Raw genomic sequence first — 25342 nt, 5'->3', positions numbered from 1 at the left:
ATATCCTCCGGGTGCTCTGGTTCCCTTCCACCCTCCAAAAGCATAACAGGATTGCATTTTTTAAATATTGAATTAAAATTGGTGCATTTGGGCAGCATGGACTTGTGGATAAGAGGACCCTGTCACCGCACTGCTCAGATACCTACTGACAGTTTTCCAGACCTTGATGAAGGGCTCCAGCCCAAACGTCACTTATGTATTTTTACCTTTGCTATACAAAGGACGCTGCTTGACCTGCTGAGTTTCCCCAGCATTGTGTGTTTTCATTTCATCCATGGTGTCTGCAGATTTTACTCCTGTTACCTTGCTGTACAGCTAAATTTTACAAATGTAAAAAATCAAACTGCTCACCAAGGCACCAGGGTTAATTATCAAATTGAAAACAACAAAGCCAATTCACATAAAGTCTGGTGAGGGATATTCCTGTGGCACGCAAGCACAAGACTCGAAAGACCATACCTGCTTTATTCCTGTAAACGTCTGAACACCAGTTCATGACTTGATAGCTCCCTATGTGTCTGGCTCGGGCCAGGGGGGTGGGGGGGGGGGGGGCCGGCTCAGGTCTATATTGAGGCGGGCTGATTGACAGTCGGCCAGGTGGAGTCAGCCCCTTAGGTGGTCTTCCTGCAGGTACAGAGATCGCCCCCTGTAGTAGGTTAGTGGTCGTATCACCACAATTCCCCCTCCTCCCCTTTGCAATTAAGCCCATTCAATCCCTACTTGAAGTTTATTCTTCAAATTTACTTAATTGGAATGCAAAGTTGAGTTTTCTCATTCCGCACTAAGCATTTGAAAAGGATCCTCTGTGGAAGGAGTTAAATCAGCCTCAGAAGAAAATCTTAATTATGTTCCAAGTGATTCAGTGAACAGTACTTGAGGTTGGGACTGTTTCAGAGAAACTTTCACAGGGGAATGAAGTATTTTGAATTCTCACATTAACAGATCGAAATTCCATGAATAAGGTCAGAATGAGGGGTTAACTGGCTCTTGAATAACTTAATGAACGATGATTTAATCAAAAAGATGAATTAGTTGGCTCACGGTGCTGGGGCAGAGTTCCGCTCAATTTTTTAGGTAGACGTTCATTCAACTGACCAACATTAACCGATTTGAGGATTGTTTTTAAGGTGAGAGATGACCAATCTTTCACTTTCATGTTTTGCACTTCTAGCCATCAATCCTTTTTCATCAGGTGGAGGTGTTGAGGAAAAGGGAGCTGCAGAAGGACCTCCGATGATCTTTGAGCATCTTCTGAAGAATCCAGTTCAACCTTCTTCAGTCTGAGACCTAACATGCCATGGCCCACTCGAGGCAATGACAGAGCAACAGTTTCAAATCAAAGGCAGCTCTGTAAGAGACAAATCTTTATCTCGTTTAAGGAATTTGATTCAACATTCTTTGGAGAACAAACATGGAAACACGCCTTGGCCCACTGGTGAAGAACCACCAACTTAGGAAAATTGGCAGAGAAGTGACAAATGAAATATAGTGTATGAAAGTGCACAAAATAAGCAGGCAGATTATTTTCTAAATGGGGAGAAAATTGAAAATACCCAGATGCAAAGGGACCTGGGATTCTTCATGCAGGAGAGCCTGCAGGTGGAGTCGGTGGCTAAGACGGCAAATGCAATGCTAGCATTCTTTTCAAGAGGAATTGAATATAAGAGCAGGGATGTGATGTTGAGGCTTTATAAGGCACCGGTGAGACCTCACTTGGAGCATTGTGTGTCATTCTGGGGTCCTCATTTAAGAAAAGATGTGCTGATGCTGGAGGGGGCTTCAGAGGAGTTTCACAGGAATGATTCTGGGAATGAAAGGGTCATCATTTGAGGAGCATTTGACAGCTCTTGGCCAACTTCAGGGTACGAGGGCATAACCAGGACTGAAGTGCATACGCTTAGAACAGAGACGCGGAGGGATTTCTTCAGCCAGAGGGTGGAAATCGTGGCCACAAGCAGTTGTGGAGAGAAGACTATTGGGTGGACTTAAGACATAGATTGATAGGTTCTTGATTAGCCAGGGCATCAAAGGTTACGGGGAGAAGGCCAGGCTGAGTGGGGAAATGGATCAGCACATGATTGAATGGAAGGGAAGACTTTATGGGCTGAATGGCCTATTTCTGCTCCTATGTCATGGTCTTATGATCCTATCTTAGAGTTGTGGTAGGCATTCGCGACAATAGATTGGTAACCGAGAGCAGCCATTCTCAATCTTTTTTCAGGTATGCCACCCCTCCACCCCACCTCCGGGACTCTGCTCAAAGTTTATAAGCCCCCTTCCCTGCAAAGCAGTCAAGTTTTGGTTTCTTCCATATGGCTCTCCTACCGACTACATTAAAAAACCACAAGATTTATGTCACGCGAAGTGAAAAGCAAACAAGGCTTTTACTTAAGTGTATTGCGGCCCCAGGGGGAGGGTTGGACCTCGTTGAGCATGGCGAGACTACTATAGGGAAACCAGGGCAGCTAAAAATCAACATGTTTAGGAAAGTAAGGGATCTATCCCAGTTATTTTGAATGGCTTCAAGGGTTTAGGTGTGGGGTCAGGCTAAGCCCAACTCCTCATACTTTAGAGCATGCTCTGAACAGATGGGAGGAGAGAGCTGGCTTCTGAGTTACATTGTGAGGCCTTGCCAATGCAGATGGAAAGATCTAAAGCAGGGGTGGGCAACCTTATTTAAGAGAGAAATTAGGATCAAATATGATTTTAAAAGATCCAACAGATTTAGAACAGATAATTGTTCACAGAATGACTAAAACATTTTTTTTCCACAGCATACATGAAGTTACAAGACAAAGCATCTAAATTAGGTTTGTTTAAGACAAAAGGAAAATGGGAGCAAGATTTAAATATATCAATAGACCAACAGGTTCGGCAAGATTTATGTAAAGAAGTTGTGTCGAATACAATTAATGTAAGATATAGACTACTTCATTATGTTTTTTTTATACTTTAAAAATCAAAAGTCACAATTACATCCAATAAAATACACATGGAGAAGAATATGTAGACAATTTATATAGAAAAAAAACCCCAAACTCCCTCTCCCTTCCCATTACACCCCCCACCACCCCCCTCTACATTTACCCACTAAAAGAGAGAGAAGAAAGGAGGAGATCATCAATTTAACTTTGTAGCTGTGGAACTAAGAATCATCTCCAGAATGGATTGAGAGTTCACATCTTCAAGCCAGCAGTTTTTAAATATGGGCTCCATCCTTTATTTCAATTGTATTTAACTCCTCAAAGAATAATTTTAAAAAAATATTTAATTTAAAGTCTTCAGATTTTTGTTTTGGATGTGGGAGAAAGATAGGTTTCTTTTTTTTCATTCTGTTAGGTTATGTTCTAAAGTTAAAACTTTTTGGTTACAAGTTAAATTATTTTTGGATAAAATATTGAAAGTTGAACTCCCATTTGATCCAATGTTGTTTTTATTGGAAGATATTAAAATGATGAGTTTAAAATTAGGATTAACTATGTATTAAATTTAATTTTTACAATTAGCTCTAACTGTACCTAAGAAATGTTTGGCTATAACTTGGAAATCCGATTTGGTGTTGGGCATAAAGAAATGAAATCTTGCATTCCTCTTGAAAAGTTAACTTATAATTTACGGGATAAAAATCAGTTTTTAAAATTATAATTATAATTTTTTACATCAATTGTATAGATGGAAATCGAATACTTTGGATTAGTGTTTTAGATGCGGAGAAGACATTGTGTAGAGTTCGTCGAAAAAACCAAAGACTTGTTGATCCAAACCTAGGCTTTTATTAGCAAAAGACAGGAGCTCTTCACAGGTGGCCGACCAGTCCGGAATGATCCGACCTGGCTAGGGACACAACCCTTTAAGGCCCAGACAGTAGGCGTGGCTAAGCTCTCAGCCAATCGCTGTAAGCACAGTCATTACACTCTAAATACTGTAACTATATACATTGGTGATAGGTCTGTGCTATCACAACATGGTTAAACCTTTTTTGGATTTCCTTTAGTAAGTTTTTATGACGAGTTGTCATTTTTCCATTAAATCCTGAATTTTTGTTGATGGGAAATTTTGGTAATAGCAAGGAAATGTATAGCTGTTACTTGTAAATCAGATGTTTCATTAATGTTAGAAAGATGGCGAAAGCAGAGGTTCAAAGTTGTATTCCATTAGAAAAAAATTACATGCAGTTTTTAAAAAAATTTTTTTGAGGGGCAAAAACTCCGCATTTTTACAGATTTGGAGCCCATATGCTTGAACAATAGGATTAAAATTATAGCAAGTACCTTTGAGTCCTCCAGTCCGGGGAAGTCTTCCCTTAAAACGAGTAATGGTATTTTTTAGAAAAAAATGTTTCTTTTGTGGATCTTTGAGCATCTTCTGAAGCATCCAATTCAATGTATAATTGTTATTATATATTTTAGGTATTAGTTTTTAGTAGGGGTAGTAAGGGTTAGGGTGGGGGGAAGGGATAAGTTAGGGCTTATATAGGTTCTTTTTTTTCCTCTTTATATATAAATCAACATGTATTTGTAAGTTCTATATTAGTGTCATTTCTTTGGCTTGGCTTCGCGGACGAAGATTTATGGAGGGGGTAAAAGTCCACGTCAGCTGCAGGCTCGTTTGTGGCTGACAAGTCCGATGCGGGACAGGCAGACACGGTTGCAGCGGCTGCAGGGGAAAATTGGTTGGTTGGGTTGGGTGTTGGGTTTTTCCTCCTTTGTCTTTTGTCAGTGAGGTGGGCTCTGCGGTCTTCTTCAAAGGAGGTTGCTGCCCGCCAAACTGTGAGGCGCCAAGATGCACGGTTTGAGGCGTTATCAGCCCACTGGCGGTGGTCAATGTGGCAGGCACCAAGAGATTTCTTTAGGCAGTCCTTGTACCTTTTCTTTGGTGCACCTCTGTCACGGTGGCCAGTGGAGAGCTCACCATATAACAGGATCTTGGGAAGGCGATGGTCCTCCATTCTGGAGACGTGACCCATCCAGCGCAGCTGGATCTTCAGCAGCGTGGACTCGATGCTGTCGACCTCTGCCATCTCGAGTACTTCGACGTTAGGGATGAAAGCGCTCCAATGGATGTTGAGAATGGAGCGGAGACAACGCTGGTGGAAGCGTTCTAGGAGCCGTAGGTGATGCCGGTAGAGGACCCATGATTCGGAGCTGAACAGGAGTGTGGGTATGACAACGGCTCTGTATACGCTTATCTTTGTGAGGTTTTTCAGTTGGTTGTTTTTCCAGACTCTTTTGTGTAGTCTTCCAAAGGCGCTATTTGCCTTGGCGAGTCTGTTGTCTATCTCATTGTCGATCCTTGCATCTGATGAAATGGTGCAGCCGAGATAGGTAAACTGGTTGACCGTTTTGAGTTTTGTGTGCCCGATGGAGATGTGGGGGGGCTGGTAGTCATGGTGGGGAGCTGGCTGATGGAGGACCTCAGTTTTCTACAGGCTGACTTCCAGGTCAAACATTTTGGCAGTTTCCGCAAAGCAGGGCGTCAAGCGCTGAAGAGCTGGCTCTGAATGGGCAACTATAGCGGCATCGTCTGCAAAGAGTAGTTCACGGACAAGTTTCTCTTGTGAGCTTGCAGGCGCCTCAGATTGAAGAGACTGCCATCCGTGTGGTACCGGATGTAAACAGCGTCTTCATTGTTGAGGTCTTTCATGGCTTGGTTCAGCATCATGCTGAAGAAGATTGAAAAGAGGGTTGGTGCGAGAACACAGCCTTGCTTCACGCCATTGTTAATGGAGAAGGGTTCAGAGAGCTCATTGCTGTATCTGACCCGACCTTGTTGGTTTTCGTGCAGTTGGATAATCATGTTGAGGAACTTTGGGGGACATCCGATGCGCTCTAGTATTTGCCAAAGCCCTTTCCTGCTCACGGTGTCGAAGGCTTTGGTGAGGTCAACAAAGGTGATGTAGAGTCCTTTGTTTTGTTCTCTGCACTTTTCTTGGAGCTGTCTGAGGGCAAAGACCATGTCAGTAGTTCCTCTGTTTGTGCGAAAGCCGCACTGTGATTCTGGGAGAACATTCTCGGCGACACTAGGTATTATTCTATTTAGTAGAATCCTAGCGAAGATTTTGCCTGCAATGAAGAGCAGCGTGATTCCCCTGTAGTTTGAGCAGTCTGATTTCTCGCCTTTGTTTTTGTACAGGGTGATGATGGTGGCATCACGAAGGTCCTGAGGCAGTTTTCCTTGGTCCCAACAAAGCTTGAAAAACTCATGCAGTTTGACATGCAGAGTTTTGCTGCCAGCCTTCCAGACCTCTGGGGAGATTCCATCCATACCTGCTGCTTTGCCACTTTTCAGTTGTTCGATTGCCTTATATGTCTCATCCTGGGTGAGGATTCATTTATGATTGTATTAAATGTCATATATGTGTTGACTTTAAATAAAATATTTAAAAAAACATCACATACCAATTTAAGTATTCCCTATGCCATCGGTGCTCTGATTAGTAAGGGATTGCTTAAGGTGGTTGTTATGTATCTGGAGTTACTTGGGAGGCTTCTTAAATAATTTAAGGATGCATAATTCAAATAACAGACCAGACTTTATTTACTGATGCCTTCCACCATCTTGGGAAACTGTTCACGCACACATATACATATACACGCACCCCACAGTGGTGCACTACAGTGAGAAGGGTGTATTCTTACGCAGTTACAAAATAGTTCACATAATCCTGACTATATAACAGTGGTATGTGAGTGGGAACGGAAAGGTTGAGAATCACTGCTCTAGACCTGATTGTGACTGAAAGATCATCATTGACCCAGTTCCTTTGGAGTTCTGAGGCCGTGCACATAAAGAGTCTATTAGGCATGATTAAAACAGTGGTTTTCTTTCCACCCTTATATCACCTTAAGAAAACCCTTTCTAATCACAGAGCACCAATGGCATAGGGATTACTTAAAGTAGTATGTGAGTGGAAAGAAAAAGGTTGAGAACCTCTGGTTAATCAGTCGACAGAACACTGTAGGTCGAAGGGCCTGTAATGTGAGTTTTAAAGAAAAGGTTGCCCACCCTTGATCTAAAGGGTTGCATTGCACTGTTTTGAAGAGCAGGGGAATGTCTAGCAGCATTAAGGATATTGATGATCTGTGATATTTATTCTGCACAGATACTAGCTGTCTTGCTGGGTATCCCCAGTGCTTTCTATTTTTGTTCCATGATGATTGAAGACTTATTCTGATTGCCATCCTTTCTACTGCACCTCATTCCATCCTTCACCACTCTCTGGACCACATAAATCTCTTTCCCCCTCTTGGCACCCCCATTCTGACCCTCTACCATATCTCCATATCCATTATCCCCAATCACCTAACCTTAAACCCCTGCCCTTTTCGCCCATGACCAATCCCTACTTCTTAGTTTCTTTGTAAAAAGAAATGGCAACTCTGCCAGAACTGTAGTAATGGAGACTATTACTGGAGCGGACCTTGGAAAGCAGGGAATGGAGACATTGTGCTACTCTGCAGGATCCTACTTCCTGCCTGTGATGCTGATGGCTCCATACAGGCTTAAATGGCCCATTAAAGGTGTGCTTTTTAAAAATCCTGCAACCACAGAGGTCTGTGTCCATGATGGCAGTCCAGTGCTGGTCATGATACCACCAGGGATTGAAGATTCCGGGGAACAGCGAACTGGAGCAGGGGAGAACACCCTCTATTGAGAAGGAAGACCACCCTAAAGAGAAGGTGACTATGGCTGCGGCTCAGTGGCTGAAGGTCCCACATAGGCTGCTAGAGAGTGGATCATGGGAACAAGATAACGGAACCAGGATTCGAGAGGTGGCTGAGGGAACAAATGGATCCTAAAGGGCCTTAGGGGGGCTGAAGGCTTCCTGATTGTGATGAAGGTTCGAATCTGGAGCTCGGGTGGCCAATGTAGAGGCAGCTGCAGAGGCTGAAGGAATGCTGGAGGTGAATCCATGGACACTCAGTGTCTCTGAAGAAACTCTCTTTTGCTTCTCTTTCTCCTATTGTTAGTGGCACCGGGCAATGCTCGTGGTCAAAGTATATTGTGTATATTAGATTCTTATCTATTATTTTGTGGCAATAAAGGAAGCTTAAACTTTGAACCTTATTACAACTCCCAAAGCCCTTTCTTTTCTACTCCCCACAGCCTTCCAGGGCCACCTGCACATACCCATTCCCTGCCAAAGAGCCCATGCCACCCAATTGCACCCCAATCACCTTCAAACCCCAGTACGTTTCCAAAGGTGGGTGGAATCAGGAGAACCCGGTGGAAGCCCACGCAGGCACAGGGAGAAAGTACAGAGAGCGTGGGATTTGAACCCATGGTGCTGTAACAGCAATGAGCTAACCGCTACACCAACCATGTCATTATCCTTAGAGATGTTCTCTTTCTGCATATTGTAGTCTCTATCTCATTGATAATCCCACCCCCCCCCCCACCAGTCAGTGGGACCAGACCAGGTGATTAACAAGACCAGTGGTGACCTGCATGCCCTTTTCAAAAGGCGAGTGCTCAGCATGGGTGGGCTTCACCATGAACATCAGATGTTGTGGCTTCTGACCAGGAGAGATCACATGACTCTCCACATTGCAGTATTCAAACATTCGGCAGGTCAGACAGCACTTGCGGATAGAGAAACAGCGTTCACCTCTTGGGCTGAAGAATAGTGAAACATGAACTATTTCCCTTTCCGCCAATGCTTTCTGACCTGTTGACTATTTCTAGGACATTTATTCTTTAAGGGTTTTGGCCTTTGTTGCTAAAATGGTTGAATTTAGGAGGTTCTACTGCAACTGTTCAAGGTACTGGTGAGGCCTGCATGCAGTTCTGGTCACCTTGCTTGAGGAAGGATGCACTGGCTTTGGCGGCGGTGCAGAGGAGGTTCACCAGATTGATTCCAGTTGGGTAGCTTGGAACTTTACTTATTGATGTTTGGAAGGATTAAATTATGAAATGAGATAAGAAGCAGATATGTTGTTTCCTCCAGCAGGAAATGAGAATGAGGATGAGGGAACATCAAGATTTGGGGGTAGATTGAAGACCAAGACAAGGAGGAAACTGGGTTCTCTGTGAGAATGAATGTTTGCTTGCTTTTAATTCTATTATTCTTTCTCTCCCTCTCTCTCTTTCTCTCTCTCTCTCTCTCTCTCTCTCGCTCCTTGCATCCTTCTACTGTATGTCCCTCTCTTTCATCCTCTCATAGCATTTTTGAGCAGCCCATTACTGCAAGGATATTCAATCTTGGATTTATGGAGAATGGTAAATACATAAATTCCAGTGCTGGAAAAATGTATAGGCCATGCAGCGTCTGCAGGAGGTAAAGATGTAGAAACGATGTTTTGGGCCTGAGCCCCTAGTCAAGAAATGAGGAAGCAGGAGGCAGGCATTTGAATACAAAAGGTGAGGGGAGAGAAGGAGGGATGACGTGGCGGGAGGAGGAGCCAAGAGGCCATAATTGGACGTGGATAGGCAGGCAGGAGAGGAAAGGTGAGAATTGATTGATGGTGGCAGCGGTGGGGGGGATGGATAGCTTTGGTCAAGGCAGAGCTGGATAATGGAGATGGAGGGATAGGGAGAGAGAAAAAAAGAGGAAAAGAGGGACAAGAAGTAGGAACCATAAAACATAGAACACTACAGCTCAGAAAATAGGCCATTTGATCCTTCTAGTCTGTACCGAAACATTTTTTTCACTAGTCCCATTGACCTGCAGCCAGTTATCATCCTCCAGACCTCTCCCATTCATACATCTATCCAATTTATTCTTAATAGAATTAGGAAGTTGAAGGAAAGGAGAGACAGGGATCAGGAAAGACAGTGATGGGGGCAAATGGAAACTGGAGAAGTCAATATAAATGCCACCTGATTGGAGGGTGTCCCGACGGAAGCTAAGGTGTTGTTCTCTCAATTTGCGGCAGGTCTAAGACAGGGCAATGGATTTGCGGGCTTCAACATCGCCCTCCCTATGCTATGGATGGGCTACTACACGTCAGCTACTGAGCCACTGCTCAATACAAGGCGTGGACGAAATTCAGCAGCTGAAAAGCTCTCATGTTGTGTTACATGCACACTGCCCCTTTTTTTTTGCTTCCAGATATTCTCCCTCCATTTTCCCACTGTGGTCTGCAAGCAGTGGGCTTCAGGACAAGGCAGTGGGTGTTAGTTGGAACTGTCAAACCTCCAACTCTCTTCCACCCTCCCCTGGGTTTCTGCTTCGTGCTGAGTTCATTCCATTCCTTGCCTAATCCCATCATACAAATCAGCTCTTACAGAAGTGTGTTTGTGTGTGTGGAGGCAGAATAAAGTCTCAGTGAGAAGTACCCTTCCATAATATGGTATTGAAATCATGGAAAATATTGCATTATACACTTGGCATCTTGAATTTTCCTTTTCCTGGGATTTTTCTGGACCTCCAGCCCAGATTCATTTTGATTTTAAAATGAACCATATAATCTATGACAATACTGCCAACGTCTTCAAAATATAAAGGTGATATGTATTTCCAAAAACATGGGTCTGGACTTGTGTTTCAGAACTTTTAAGGCATTTTCAATTGAAACTTCTTCCAAAATGCATTTTTATGTTTAAAAAAGCACATTGGTGCTCTTACATGTCCTATTTATTATATATTCCTTTCTCTTACAGTTAATTGCCAAAATACATCAGCTCACAATTGTCTGATTAAATACGTCCGCCATTTCTCAGGCCCAGTTTCCAAAGGTTCTTAATGCTGCTGTGTTCTTTGACAACCCTCCTCTATATCCACAAAAAAAATAGGGCAGCTTGGCTGGCCTAGCGGTTAGAGCAATGCCTTTTCTTCGCCAGTGACCGGGATCAGACTGAGGTTTGATTCCCACACTGTCTGTAAGGAGTTTGTATGTTCTCCCTGTGTCTGTGTGGGTTTTCTCCAGGAACTATGGTATCCTCCCACCTTTCAAAATGTACTGGGGCTGCAGGTGTAAATTAAGTGGTACGGACTCGTGGGCTGAAATGGCAAGTTACAGTGCTGTACATCTAATTTTTAAAAAAAATTAAATCTCACCAATAATTGTCTAATTTGAAATCTTGTTAAACAAATCACCTAGTTTTTCATCCACCACCGAGGGCAGACCACCACCGAACGGTTTTGGAGGGAGGGAGAAAACTGGAACACCTAGTGGAAACCCACGCAGATATGGGGAGAACGTATAAACTCCTTGCAGGCAGCACCAGATTTGAACCCAGGTCACTGGTGCTGTAATATCGTTGTACTAACTGGGCTGGCAGTACCAATATTGATACTGGTTTCCATCCAATGTAATTTCCCTCTGAACCAGGGTCTCCCGACCAGAGTCAATGCAAAAGATCACTGGAGTCTCCCTCTCCTCCATTAACAACATTTACAGGGAGCACTCTTTAAATCTTTGGCTTGGCTTCGCGGACGAAGATTTATGGAGGGGGTAAATGTCCATGTCAGCTGTAGGCTCGTTTGTGGCTGACAAGTCCGATGCGGGACAGGCAGACACGGTTGCAGCAGTTGCAGGGGAAAATTGGTTGGTTGGGGTTGGGTGTTGGGTTTTTCCTCCTTTGTCTTTTGTCAGTGAGGTGGGCTCTGCGGTCTTCTTCAAAGGAGGTTGCTGCCCGCCGAACTGTGAGGCGCCAAGATGCACGGTTTGAGGCGATATCAGCCCACTGGCGGTGGTCAATGTGGCAGGCACCAAGAGATTTCTTTAGGCAGTCCTTGTACCTCTTCTTTGGTGCACCTCTGTCACGGTGGTCAATGGAGAGCTTGCCATATAACACGATCTTGGGAAGGCAATAGTCCTCCATTCTGGAGACGTGACCCACCTAGCACAGCTGGATCTTCAGCAGCGTGGACTCGATGCTGTCGGCCTCTGCCATCTCGAGTACTTCGATGTTAGGGATGAAGTCGCTCCAATGAATTTTGAGGATGGAGCAGAGACAACGCTGGTGGAAGCGTTCTAGGAGCCGTAGGTGGTGCCGGTAGAGGACCCATGATTTGGAGCCGAACAGGAGTGTGGGTATGACAACAGCTCTGTATATGCTAATCTTTGTGAGGTTTTTCAGTTGGTTGTTTTTCCAGACTCTTTTGTGTAGTCTTCCAAAGGCGCTATTTGCCTTGGAGAGTCTGTTGACTATCTCGTTGTCGATCCTTGCATCTGATGAAATGGTGCAGCCGAGATAGGTAAACTGGTTGACCGTTTTGAGTTTTGTGTGCCCGATGGAGATGTGGGGGGGCTGGTAGTCATGGTGGGGAGCTGGCTGATGGAGGACCTCAGTTTTCTTTAGGCTGACTTCCAGGCCAAACATTTTGGCAGTTTCCGCAAAACAGGACGTCAAGCGCTGAAGAGCTGGCTCTGAATGGGCAACTAAAGCGGCATCGTCTGCAAAGAGTAGTTCACGGACAAGTTTCTCTTGTGTCTTGGTGTGAGCTTGCAGGCGCCTCAGATTGAAGAGACTGCCATCCGTGCGGTACCAGATGTAAACAGCGTCTTCATTGTTGAGGTCTTTCATGGCTGAAGAAGATTGAAAAGAGGGTTGGTGCGAGAACACAGCCTTGCTTCACGCCATTGTTAATGGAGAAGGGTTCAGAGAGCTCATTGCTGTATCTCACCTGACCTTGTTGGTTTTCGTGCAGTTGGATAATCATGTTGAGGAACTTTGAGGGGCATCCGATGCGCTCTAGTATTTGCCAAAGCCCTTTCCTGCTCACGTTGTCGAAGGCTTTGGTGAGGTCAACAAAGGTGATGTAGAGTCCTTTGTTTTGTTCTCTGCACTTTTCTTGGAGCTGTCTGAGGGCAAAGACCATGTCAGTATTTCCTCTGTTTGCGCGAAAGCCGCACTGTGATTCTGGGAGAATATTCTCGGCGACACTAGGTATTATTCTATTTAGTAGAATCCTAGCGAAGATTTTGCCTGCAATGGAGAGCAACGTGATTCCCCTGTAGTTTGAGCAGTCTGATTTCTCGCCTTTGTTTTTGTACAGGGTGATGATGATGGTATCACGGAGGTCCTGGGGCAGTTTTCCTTGGTCCCAACAAAGCTTGAAAAACTCATGCAGTTTGACATGCAGAGTTTTGCCACCAACCTTCCAGACCTCTGGGGGGATTCCATCCATACCTGCTGCTTTGCCATTTTTCCGTTGTTCAATTGCCTTATATGTCTCATCCTGGGTGAGGACCTCATCCAGCTCTAGCCTTAGGGGCTGTTAAGGGAGCTGGAGCAGGGCGGAATCTTGGACTGAGCGGTTGGCACTGAAAAGAGATTGGAAGTGTTCTGACCATCGGTTGAGGATGGAGATCTTGTCGCTGAGGAGGATTTTGCCGTCTGAGCTGCGCAGCGGGCTTTGGACTTGGGGTGAGGGGCCGTACACAGCCTTTAGAGCCTCGTAGAAACCCCTGAAGTTGCCAATGTCCGCGCTGAGTTGGGTTCGCTTGGCGAGGCTAGTCCACCACTCATTTTGGATCTCCCGGGGTTTGCGCTGAAGATGGCTGCATGCGCGATGGAAGGCTTGTTTCTTCTCTGGACAGGATGGCTTTGTAAGGTGAGCCTGGTGGGCAGCTCGCTTCTTTGCCAGCAGCTCCTGGATTTCCTGGCTGTTATCGTCGAACCAGTCCTTGTTTTTCCTGGAGGAGAAGCCCAGTACCTTTTCAGTGGATTGCAGTATGGTAGTCTTCAGCTGATCCCAGAGGGTTTCAGGGGACGAGTCCGTGTGGCGGATTGCATCATCGAGCTTTGCTTTGAGGTTTGCCTGGAAGTTTCCTCTCACTTCGTCTGACTGCAGGTTTCCAACATTGAACCTCTTTCTAGGGGCTTTACTGTTCCTGGGCTTTGGCTTGAAATGAAGGTTGAGCTTGCAGCGAACCAGCCGGTGGTCAGTGTGACATTCCGCGCTGGGCATGACCCTGGTTTGGAGCACATCTCGTTTGTCTCTTTCTCTCACCAGGACGTAGTCCAGGAGGTGCCAGTGTTTGGATCGGGGATGCATCCAGGTAGTCTTCAGGCTGTCCCTCTGCTGAAAAAGGGTGTTTGTAATGACAAGCCGCTGTTCTGCGCAGAGCTCCAACAGGAGGCGCCCATTGTCGTTGCACTTGCCGACACCATGCTTGCCCAGGATTCCTGGCCAGGTTTCTGAGTCTTTGCCGACGCGAGCGTTGAAGTCGCCAAGGATGACAACCTTGTCGGCTGTAGGGGTGCGTTGAATGAGGTTGCGCAGGTCAGTGTAGAACTTGTCCTTTTCTGCTGGTTCCGCCTGGAGGGTTGGAGCATAGACACTGATGAGGGCGATGCGACGCTTGTTTTGAAGGAGGAGTCGCATGGACATGATCCGGTCCGAGTGGCCTGTCGGGAGGTTTTCGAGTTTGGAGGCAATGGAGTTCTTGACCATGAAGCCTACACCAGAGAGACGTCGTTCATCCAAAGGCTTGCCAGACCAGTAGAGTGTGTAGCCTGGGCCGCGTTCTTGGAGGCTGCTTACATCTGCCAGGCGGACTTCACTGAGAGCGGCTATGTCGATGTCAAGTCTGAGGAGTTCATGTGCAATGAGGGCAGACCGACGTTCAGGTCGGTGGCTGTCAGCCTTGTCTTGCATGGTTCTGATGTTCCAGCATGCTAGCTTGAGTTTGTGAGCATCTTTTGAGGGGGAGGACGTGGAGGGGGAGGACGTGGAGGGGGAGGACGTGGACATGTCCTCGGGCCTGCGCAAAGGAGCTTTTAGGTGGAGTGCAGTGTGCGCAGTACTGGCCCCACCCTTTACACACATGGTTCGTGTGCCGTGGCCAAGCAAGCTGGGACGTGGCAGCGAGGTCCTTGGGTCGTAGGTTTTATATCGGAGTGGCCTTCTCCTATGCAGTTTTCTTACCCGGGCTGGAGGGGCCTGCCTCCCCTCCTAGGTCGGCCCATACTGCCCGGACTGGGGCCGCCGTCTCCAACTTTCTACCCAGACCGGGGCCTCCGCCTGCCTCACTCGACCGAGGCCGGGGCCGCCGTCTCCCCCTTGCTCCTGCCCGGATCGGGGCCGCCGCCGCCTACCCTCTGCCCGGGCCGGGGCCGGGGCCGCTGCTGCTCTCCCTGTGCCCGGACCGGGGCCACCGCCTCCAACTTTCTGCCCGGACCGGGGCCTCTGCCTGCCTCACTCGACCGAGGCCAGGGCCGCCGTCTCCCCCATTTTAAATTTTAAATAGGCCTCTTTAAATAGGCCTCAAAGAATTAATAAGGATTCATCCATCCAGCACGTAATATCTTTGACCCTCTAACATCAGTAAGGAGGTATAGGAGCATCAAAATACAGGACTGCCAAGCACAGAAATACCATATTTGATGGCGTGTAAGACCCAGTTTTCCCACCCCCCCCCCCCCCCCAAAGAAATGGCTTTAAAATATCCCCCACGTCTTGTATGTCAAGTTGAAATGAGGACGATAATGATGAATAATGCCAAGAGTGATCATCGGCACTGAGTGGCTCACTAACATCCCCGTTAGCTGTTGTTGGGTGCTGGTGGTAGACTGTCAGCTGGGGGGGTCCCCCAACAGCCCGCTGTCGGTTCCCGCACTGATCCCACTGGCCTTGCTCCCTTCTGACAGCCCACCACCAGCTGCCATACTGACCCCACCACCCCACACCCACATAATCGCCCACCACCAGCTCCCACACCCATGCCCACCTCCTCAGTCCTCCCCACCCGGGAGAGAGCAGGGCAATGGGACCAGCGTAGGGACCCACAGTGGCAGTTTATTAAAATGTTTTCTGCTATACCTGAGTTGCTTTTTTTCTCTTGTAAAATACAGCAGTATTATTAAAATGATTTTTCCTGTTCAAGTTTTTTCTGCCATACTGTAGCTACATATTTGTAAAATTTTTAAGTTTAAATGTTAAATTTAGACATATTTCAATAACATTAAATGCTTACCTGTAAATACACTACAAAAAATTCTTAATATTCCCTGGTGAAATGGTGAGGGATCTTATCTGCCCTTGGGTCTTATATGCCATGAAATACGGTAGCGTCTTCCCACAGGCTGTGAGATTGATGAATGATATCGCGCAACCCATAAGTTGAAATATCTGATGGTGTGATTCAGGTAATAGGGTTAATCTGTTCTCTCATCCTCTTTGAGTCCTATAATTGGCAGCCTTGGATTTTACTTTTCCAGTTCCGCCTTCAGACAAAAAAATATCTGTAGTTAAGAGGATGAGGAATTGATTGTGAACTTCAGGAAGGGGAAGCCAGGAGAACACAAACCAGTCAGCAGTGGAAAGGATTAAGAAACTTCAAATTCCTGGGAATCAACATCTCTGAAGCCCGATCCTGGAGGGACTATCAAGTCGATGCAATCATGAAGAAAGCTTCCCAACAGCTATATTATGTTTGAAGAGATTTGGTACATCACCAAAGACTCTTGCAAATTTCTCCAGGTGTTCCACAGAGGGCCTTCTGACTGGTTGCATAACTGTCCGGTATGGAAGTGTTAATACAAAGGACAGGAACAGAGTTGCAAGCTCAGCAAATGCTATTATGGACAGTAGTCTTCATTCTGTTACGTATATCTTTAAGAGGCAGTGCCTCAAGAAAGCGGTTTCTAACATCAAGGACCCTCACTACCCAGGCCATGCCCTTTTCTCACTGCTACCATCAGGGAGGAGGGAAAGGAGCCTGAAGACATGCACTCAATGTTACAAAAGCAGCTTCTTCCCCTTCGCCAATTAACTTTTGGATATTACCTCAAGTTTTTAATTTCTTTTAAAACAAATTAAATTTAGACAGACAGCATGGTAACAGGCCCTTCTGGCCCACAAGCCTGAGCCACTCAATTATACCAGATGACCTGGTACGTTTCTGGAGGTTGGGAGGAAATCAGAGCTGCTGGAGGAAGCCCACGCAGATATGGGGAGCGCCAGATTCGAACCTGTGTCACTGGAAGTGTAACAGTGTCGCGCTAACCACTAACCACGCCATCCCTACACACTAGTTATTTCGTTTTCAAAATCATGCATATACAGAATTGTAACCAAAAGTAATTTTTGTTCTGCATAATACTGCTGCAAAATAACAAATTTCATGACACATGTTCTTGATAATAAACCTGATTTTAGTTCTGATTTTGATATGCATCAAGCACAAACAAGTCAATAATATTAAAGAGAAATTTAAGTGCCAGCAGGCAACACTCTAAGGGCTCAGACTCAAAAAAAAGAGATTAGAAATCTTCAGATACTGGAATATGAAGCAAAAGGAGAACAGCTCTATCCCTCCACCATCGATTCCTCAATGACAAACGCAATCAGGTATGTTTCTCACAGAACCGCTGTGTAAAAAATAGCAGAATGGAAATGAGTGGCTCATTCCCATTCCGAAATTTTACCTGGAGAGACCTCGGTCATTATTGCGAACTGGCTGCAGTCTAAACTGAACTGCAGGCGGTCCAGAACAATGGGCTAATGTAAAAGGAGTAACGGGTGACGTCGACCCATGTCCAGCTGACGTGAGAATCACACATCAGATATTTTGTCTAAACACGCTGCGATATCCATATGCAGGTTGTTCTATGTGAACAGCCACTCTGGAAGGTAAAGATGGAAAAATAACATTATTTATATGAAAAAACATAATAAACTTAAATAAGTACTCTTACTTGTGCACTTTATTGACTTTCTTTTTGTTCTGTCTGTATTGCAAACTGTTTGTTTACTTTAGTTTTCTGTTTACAGATCTTGTACTTGGACAATATATCTGAAATGTTGGACGATTTCAACCAGTTAAGTTGCATCTGTGGAAAGAGAAGCCATTAACGATTTGGCTCAGGTTCCTTTCCTCTCAACTGGAGGGGGAGGGTGGGCCGTGGGGGGTGTCTCCAAAACGCAGAGGAGGGGAGGGGGATTGAGGTGTAAAGGCTTTTTGAGAAGGGACGCAGAGTGTGCAGAACAAGTTGGCATTGACCTGATGTTTCCCAATGTGCAGTCGAAAGCAAGTCAGGAAGAATTTGTAACTGGGCTGAAAATCCAAGGAATTTATAAAAGGTTTTGCTCCATGTGTGACATTTCCTACACAGTTTGATTTGTGCCCGTGCTTGTCTTGGACAGAATGTCCTTACTTTTGGCGTTGGGATGGATTTTCAGACAAATTGATTTGAAAGATATTGCCCAGTATACCACTGTGCGAGTGGTCCACTTGTGAAAAGGTCAAACTCTACCGAACAATCTCACTTCATTTTTCATGTGCAAAATCTCGGGAGTAAATTTGCCCTGTGTCACATGCACAGAAGATGCAATACCTCTTGCGACCTATTCTGGCCACTTAACATCTCCTCACTTGTCAGGAAGATACAACAGCGACTGCATTTCCTAAGTGCACAAGGCTACCGGCCACCATTAGGTCAACCTTCTACAGGAGCCCTATTAGGGAGCATCTTGGCCGGCTGCATCACAATGTGGTATGGTTGCTGCAGAGAAATGGATCACAAGTCACTCCACAGAGCAGCAGAGAGAGTCTCCCTCCTCCTTCTCCGCCCCACCATCGACGTGATCTACTGGGATCATTATCTCAAGAGGGCACGCAGCATCTACCCTGCACACAGCATCTTTCAGCTACACCCGTCGGGAAAGAGATCCAGGAGGATCAGAGCCAGCACCACCAGGCTGAGGAACAGCTTCATCCCACGGGCAGTGAGAACGCTGAACGACTGAATGAACTGCCCACATAAACTGTTCAAGATTCGACTATTTATTAAATAATATTTATCCATTTTTATAATATACATACGTACTGAATATGTATCATTTTTCTGTATGTGTGTTTCTGCGTGTTTTTCACACCGAGGACTGGAGAGCACTGTTTCGTCAGGTGGTACAATTGGATGATAATAAACTTGAACTTGAGTAATAATTCTGTACTGTGCAAGTCACTGGGGATGAAGTTCAAAAGTGGAACACATGACCATTACTGCATGTGGCACAAGCAACTGTTCCCCAATCTCTTTCTCCTCCCAACCATCCCCGTACACAGCCACCATCTCCCACTTCAATACCCTTTACATTTTGGAACTGGGTATCTATTCCCTATAATTCTCTCCATTAGGGATAGCATGAATCTGAAGGAGTTCTTTCACATTGTCTGCACAGCCCAGAACATCCTGTGCCAATATCTAACCCAAGAATCTAAATTCAGTGTTTTGTTTTGCATAGTTATGCATCTAACAAACAACATGGATTCTCATTGATTACATTGCTTGAATGGTAAACATTAGCAATAATTTTCTGACAGTTTATTTATGTATCATTTAAAGTTTATTACAGGAAGTCCTTGACCTTGGACATATGCATCCACAGGCACACATGATCGAATTTTTATTTAAATCTTTACAAAAGCTACTGTACAAGTACATATTTTGTATTAAAAGTACTGTATACAGGAGTCCCCACACTTGGCGGCAGCCTGATCGGCAGCCCTAAAGTCCCCCCACCCCCCCCACGGCAGTCTGAGGTCCCCGCTCCCCAGTCCCCAGTTCCCACGGAAGCCCGAAGTCCCCGTGGCAGCTCAACGCTCAAGTCCAACGACTTTATATACTAGAAGTTTATATGGGGATTAGGGAGTATCGTTATTGAAGGTACTGTACATAAGTTCACATTCTTCATTAAAGATTCATTTGTTAAAAATATTTTTTAAATTTAATCGTGCGTGGTGGGTGAACCTGATTTACGGCCAACTCGAGTTACGACCAATTCCTCGGACCCAATTACGGTCATAAGTCTGGGACCACCTGTATGCTATTTCTCATCTCTGTGAAAGATCTATGGTGACCCTCCAGCAGATTGTTGCTTTGCCCTGTTGAGTGGACAAGTCTGATTCTTTGGGAGATTCTGCAAACTAAGTTTAAAAAAAACTATTCAGCACAAAGATGCGGGAGGAACACATCAGGTCACGCCGCATCCACAAGAGGTAAAGGTATATAACCAACGTGTCGGGCCTGAACCCTTCTTCGAGGTGTGAGTAAAAAGCAAGCCGGCGTCTGAATAAAATAGTGGGGTGGGTGGGGGGGAGGAGAGAAGAAAGGACAGGGGAGAGGAGCACAGGCCAACAGCCAAGGGGTGATGATTGAAAATGGATATGAGAACAGGACAAGAAAGGTGAGAATTGATCGGGGGAGGGGCTGACTCCATGAATGCAGAGCTGGAGGGAAGTAGACAGAAATAAAAGGAGAGAGGTAGAACTAGAGGAAAGAAGGATAGGGGATGGGGTGGGGGCTGTCGGAAACCGGAGGTCAATCTTCCATGCCATCTGAATGTAGGGTGTTTGCGAGGAAGATGAGGGGTTGGTCCTCCAATTTGCAGGTGGTCTCAGTCTGAAGCCATGGACAGACATGGGAATGGGGCAGGGAGTTGACATGGGTGGCCACAGGGAGTATTAGAAACATTTCAACATCGGCATTCCAGAATGGATTGAAGGGAATTAAAATGGACTTCAGTTAACATATCTGAGGGACATTATGGGTAGTTATTGGCACAGTGATATGATTAATCTGCACTCAAGCCCAAATTGTAGCAGCTTGTGAGTTTAGTCTTGAGTCACTGAAACCGTGGGTGTATTGAATAGACAAAGCCAGGAATGAATCAGCAGAATTTTGTTTGCTTCTATCTCCAAGCACAAATAATTTCCAGTGAAATTGAATGTAGATTATGAGGTGCTGTTGTGGGAATTGGAGAAGGCCAAGAACAAATGGAATTGTAATAAGCATGCAGCAAGCATTCAGTGTTTGGCTTGTGTCTGATGATGGTATTCCCAGACATGGAATGTTTGACTAATTCAGTCAATCAAAACGCACAAAACCCATTGAAACCACAAGAACATTGTAGTACATTTTCTCAAATGATTCTAGTTGTGCCGATGCCAAGGACTGGTGATTCCATGTCTAGGAGCTCCCACATCGAAGGGAACACTAATTCTACTGGAGGGCATGGCTGGTGTAGCGGTTAGCGCAATGCCGCTACAGCGCCAGCCAGGGGTTCGAATCCCGTGCTGTCCGAAAGGAGTTTGTATGTTCTCCCCGGGTCTGTGTGGGTTTTCACCTGGAGCTCTGGTTTCCATCCACCGTTAAAAGAAAAGGACCAGGGGTTGTAGGTTAATTGGGTGCAATTGTGTGTCAGGGGCTAGTGAGGTGAAATGGCCTGTTACCATATTGAAAGTCTATATTTAACATTTAAATATTTAGTAATGGACACATCTGGAGCTAACCCCTCTATAAATTCCTCAGATTTTCCGACCAGTTACAAATTCTTCCTGACCTGCTTTCAAATGCTTGCTAGGAAGCATTAAGGTAACGCCTATCTCATCGGAAGACCATTGTCAGTATGAATTGGAAACAATAGGTGCACCCCAAGGATACGTGCTTAGCCCATTGCTCTACTCGTTATACACCCATGACTGTGCGGCCAGGCGCAATTCCAATGCCACAGTGATGACGTCACAGTTGTCGGCAGAATCACAAATGGCAACAAGGAAGCGTGCGAGAGGGAGATAGATCAGCTCATCGAATGGTGTAACGACAACAACCTTGCACTTAATGTCAGCAAAACCAGGAGGAAGTCAGGGGAACAAGACCCAGTCCTCATCGAGGGCTCAGTAGTGGAGAGGGTCAAGAACTTCAAATTCCTGGGTGTCAACATCTCCGAGGATCTATCCTGAAGCCTCCACATTGATGCAATGACAAAGAAGGCTCACCAGCGGCTATACTTTGTGAGGTGTCTGAGGAGATTCAGTATGTCGGTAACCTTCTACATGTGGTCCGTGGAGAGCATTCTGGCTGGTTGCATCACTGCCTGATATGGAGGCACCAAATCTCAGCACAAGAATAAACTTCAGAGGGTTGTAACCTTGCAACATCACAGGCACCAGACTTCACTCCATCGAGGAGATCTACATGAGGTGGTGTCTTAAAAAAGCAGCCTCAGACCCCCACCACCCAGGTCATGCCCTATTCACTCTGCTTCTTTCTTTCTTTGGCTTGGCTTCGCGGACGAAGATTTATGGAGGGGTAAATGTCCACGTCAGCTGCAGGCTCGTTTGTGGCTGACAAGTCCAATGCAGGACAGGCAGACACGGTTGCAGCGGTTGCAGGGGAAAATTTGTTGGTTGGGGTTGGGTGTTGGGTTTTTCCTCCTTTGTCTTTTGCCAGTGAGGTGGGCTCTACAGGAGCCTGAAGACAAGAACTCGATGGCACAAGGTAATTTCAGCCCACAAGTCTGTAACACCTATTTTACTCCCAATTAACCTACACCCCCATTTCGGTGGGAGGAAACCAGAGCCCCCCCGGGGAAAAACCCATGCAGACACACAGGAAGAACATGCAAACTCCTTATAGACAGCGTGGGATTCGAACCCCGGTCCCGATCGCTGGCGCTGTAAAGGCATTGCGCTAACCGCTTCGCCAACCATGAAATGATTACATCAGCAGAATGGGGAGAGTAGCCTCCTTTTGTAATGCGAGATTCTAACAGTCTCGATCAGCTGCGATCTCTAGGGTTCTCAAAGGAGAAGTGGATAAGTGCAGAGCTTAAAGAGGAGCTGACTATGGCAGATTTTCCACATCACACTCCGTTGAGAGTGACATTGTTTGGACAGGTCTCCTTTAAGTTGGTCTGAATCAAGCCTCACATTTTCTAGAGTGGTCATTTCACCTCCCAAGTCCACATTTTTAGAAGCTGACTGTGATGGGGAAGAAAGGTTTAGTCATGGTGTTCTGCCTAATAATAGTCCAATTTATCTACTCCTGTCTGTCACTTGTTTTACAATGTTCAAGGCACTACCCAGAGGCAATCCGTGGGGAATCTCTCCTGTGGAACACACTGAACCACTTAGTTGTCTCCCTGCAACTCTACAACCCAATGCCTGGCTCTTTCAGTGGTGAGGAGGGGGAGGTCATCAGATTTTGTTTCCCCTCCTCATCTTTTGAACATGACTCACTCGTTTTCAAGCCCACGTTATTTATGAATCACTTCAAAATACAGGCTCTCATTCAATTTTGATTGTCTCTCAAAGCTGAAGGAGTGCTTCTCTCTCTCTCTCATACTGCAAGGGTAACCGGGCAATGCTAATGGGGACTCGTTGTCTGCCTTACGGCAGAAGGCAATTTCGTGTCATGGTGCATGTTCAATACCGTTAAAGGAATCTTGAATCAGAATTCATTGTCATGAACATGCCATGAAGTTCGTTGTTTTGCGGCAGTGTCACGGTGCAAATATTGCTGTAGATTACAGTTAAACATTTTTAAAAAAAGAATTAGTGCAAAGAAGAGAAAGTGAGGTAGAGTCTGTGGCTCATTGTCCATTCAGAAATCTGAGCGGAAGAAGCTGAGTGTGTGCTTTCAGGCTCCTGTACCTCCTTTCTGATGGTAGCAGTGAGGAAAGGGTGATGGGGGCCTGAGATTAGAGGCTGCTTTCTTAAGGCACTGCCTCTTGTAGATGTCCTCAGTGGAGTGTTGACGGATGCCCATGACGACACTGGCCAAGTTCACAACTCTGTAATGTTATTTTCTGTCCTGTGCATTGGCACCTCCACAGCAGACAGCGATACAACTACCAAAAGTCAGAATGCTCTCCATGGGGCATCTGTAGAAATCGGTGACATACAAAATCTCCTCAGACTCCTCACAAAGTGTCACTACTTGCGAGCATTGACATCATGATTGAATCTTGAAAACTCTGGTTTTATATCTGTGCTAATACCAGACAAGTTTCTCTTGTGTCTTGGTGTGAGCTTGCAGGCGCCTCAGATTGAAGAGACTGCCTTCCGTGCGGTACCGGATGTAAACAGCGTCTTCATTGTTGGGGTCTTTCATGGCTTGGTTCAGCATCATGCTGAAGAAGATTGAAAAGAGGGTTGGTGCGAGAACACAGCCTTGCTTCACGCCATTGTTAATGGAGAAGGGTTCAGAGAGCTCATTGCTGTATCTGACCCGACCTTGTTGGTTTTCGTGCAGTTGGATAATCATGTTGAGGAACTTTGGGGGACATCCGATGCGCTCTAGTATTTGCCAAAGCCCTTTCCTGCTCACGGTGTCGAAGGCTTTGGTGAGGTCAACAAAGGTGATGTAGAGTCCTCTGTTTTGTTCTCTGCACTTTTCTTGGAGCTGTCTGAGGGCAAGACCATGTCAGTAGTTCCTCTGTTTGCGCGAAAGCCGCACTGTGATTCTGGGAGAATATTCTCGGCGACACTAGGTATTATTCTATTTAGTAGAATCCTAGCGAAGATTTTGCCTGCAATGGAGAACAACGTGATTCCCCTGTAGTTTGAGCAGTCTGATTTCTCGCCTTTGTTTTTGTACAGGGTGATGATGGTGGCATCACGAAGATCCTGAGGCAGTTTTCCTTGGTCCCAACAAAGCTTGAAAAACTCATGCAGTTTGGCATGCAGAGTTTTGCCACCAGCCTTCCAGACCTCTGGGGGGGATTCCATCCATACCTGCTGCTTTGCCACTTTTCAGTTGTTCGATTGCCTTATATGTCTCATCCAGGGTGAGAACCTCATCCACCTCTAGCCTTAGGGGCTGTTGAGGGAGCTGGAGCAGGGCGGAATCTTGGACTGAGCGGTTGGCACTGAAAAGAGATTGGAAGTGTTCTGACCATCGGTTGAGGATGGAGATCTTGTCGCTGAGGAGGACTTTGCCATCTGAGCTGCGCAGCGGGCTTTGTACTTGGGGTGAGGGGCCGTACACAGCCTTTAGAGCCTCGTAGAAACCCCTGAAGTCGCCAATGTCAGCGCTGAGCTGGGTTCGTTTGGCGAGGCTAGTCCACCACTCATTTTGGATCTCCCGGAGTTTGCGCTGAAGATGGCTGCATGCGCGACGGAAGGCTTGTTTCTTCTCTGGACAGGACGTCTTTGTAAGGTGAGCCTGGTGGGCAGCTCACTTCTTTGCCAGCAGCTCCTGGATTTACTGGCTGTTTTCGTCAAACCAGTCCTTGTTTTTCCTGGAGGAGAAGCCCAGTACCTCTTCAGTGGATTGCAGTATGGTAGTCTTCAACTGATCCCAGAGGGTTTCAGGGGACGGGTCCGTGAGGCGGGTTGCATCATCGAGCTTTGCTTTGAGGTTTGCCTGGAAGTTTCCTCTCGCTTCGTCTGACTGCAGGTTTCCAACATTGAACCTCTTTCTGGGGGCTTTATTGTTCCTGGGCTTTGGCTTGAAGTGAAGGTTGAGCTTGCAGCGAACCAGCCGGTGGTCAGTGTGGCATTCTGCGCTAGGCATGACCCTGGTGTGGAGCACATCTCATTTGTCACTTTCTCGCACCAGGATGTAGTCCAGGAGGTGCCAGTGTTTTGATCGGGGATGCATCCAGGTGGTCTTAAGGCACAAGAGAAACTTGTCCGTGAACTACTCTTTGCAGACGATGCCGCTT

The sequence above is a fragment of the Narcine bancroftii genome, chromosome 3 (genome assembly GCF_036971445.1).
Source record: "Narcine bancroftii isolate sNarBan1 chromosome 3, sNarBan1.hap1, whole genome shotgun sequence".
NCBI lineage: Eukaryota > Metazoa > Chordata > Chondrichthyes > Torpediniformes > Narcinidae > Narcine > Narcine bancroftii.
This window is presented reverse-complemented; position numbering follows the sequence as displayed.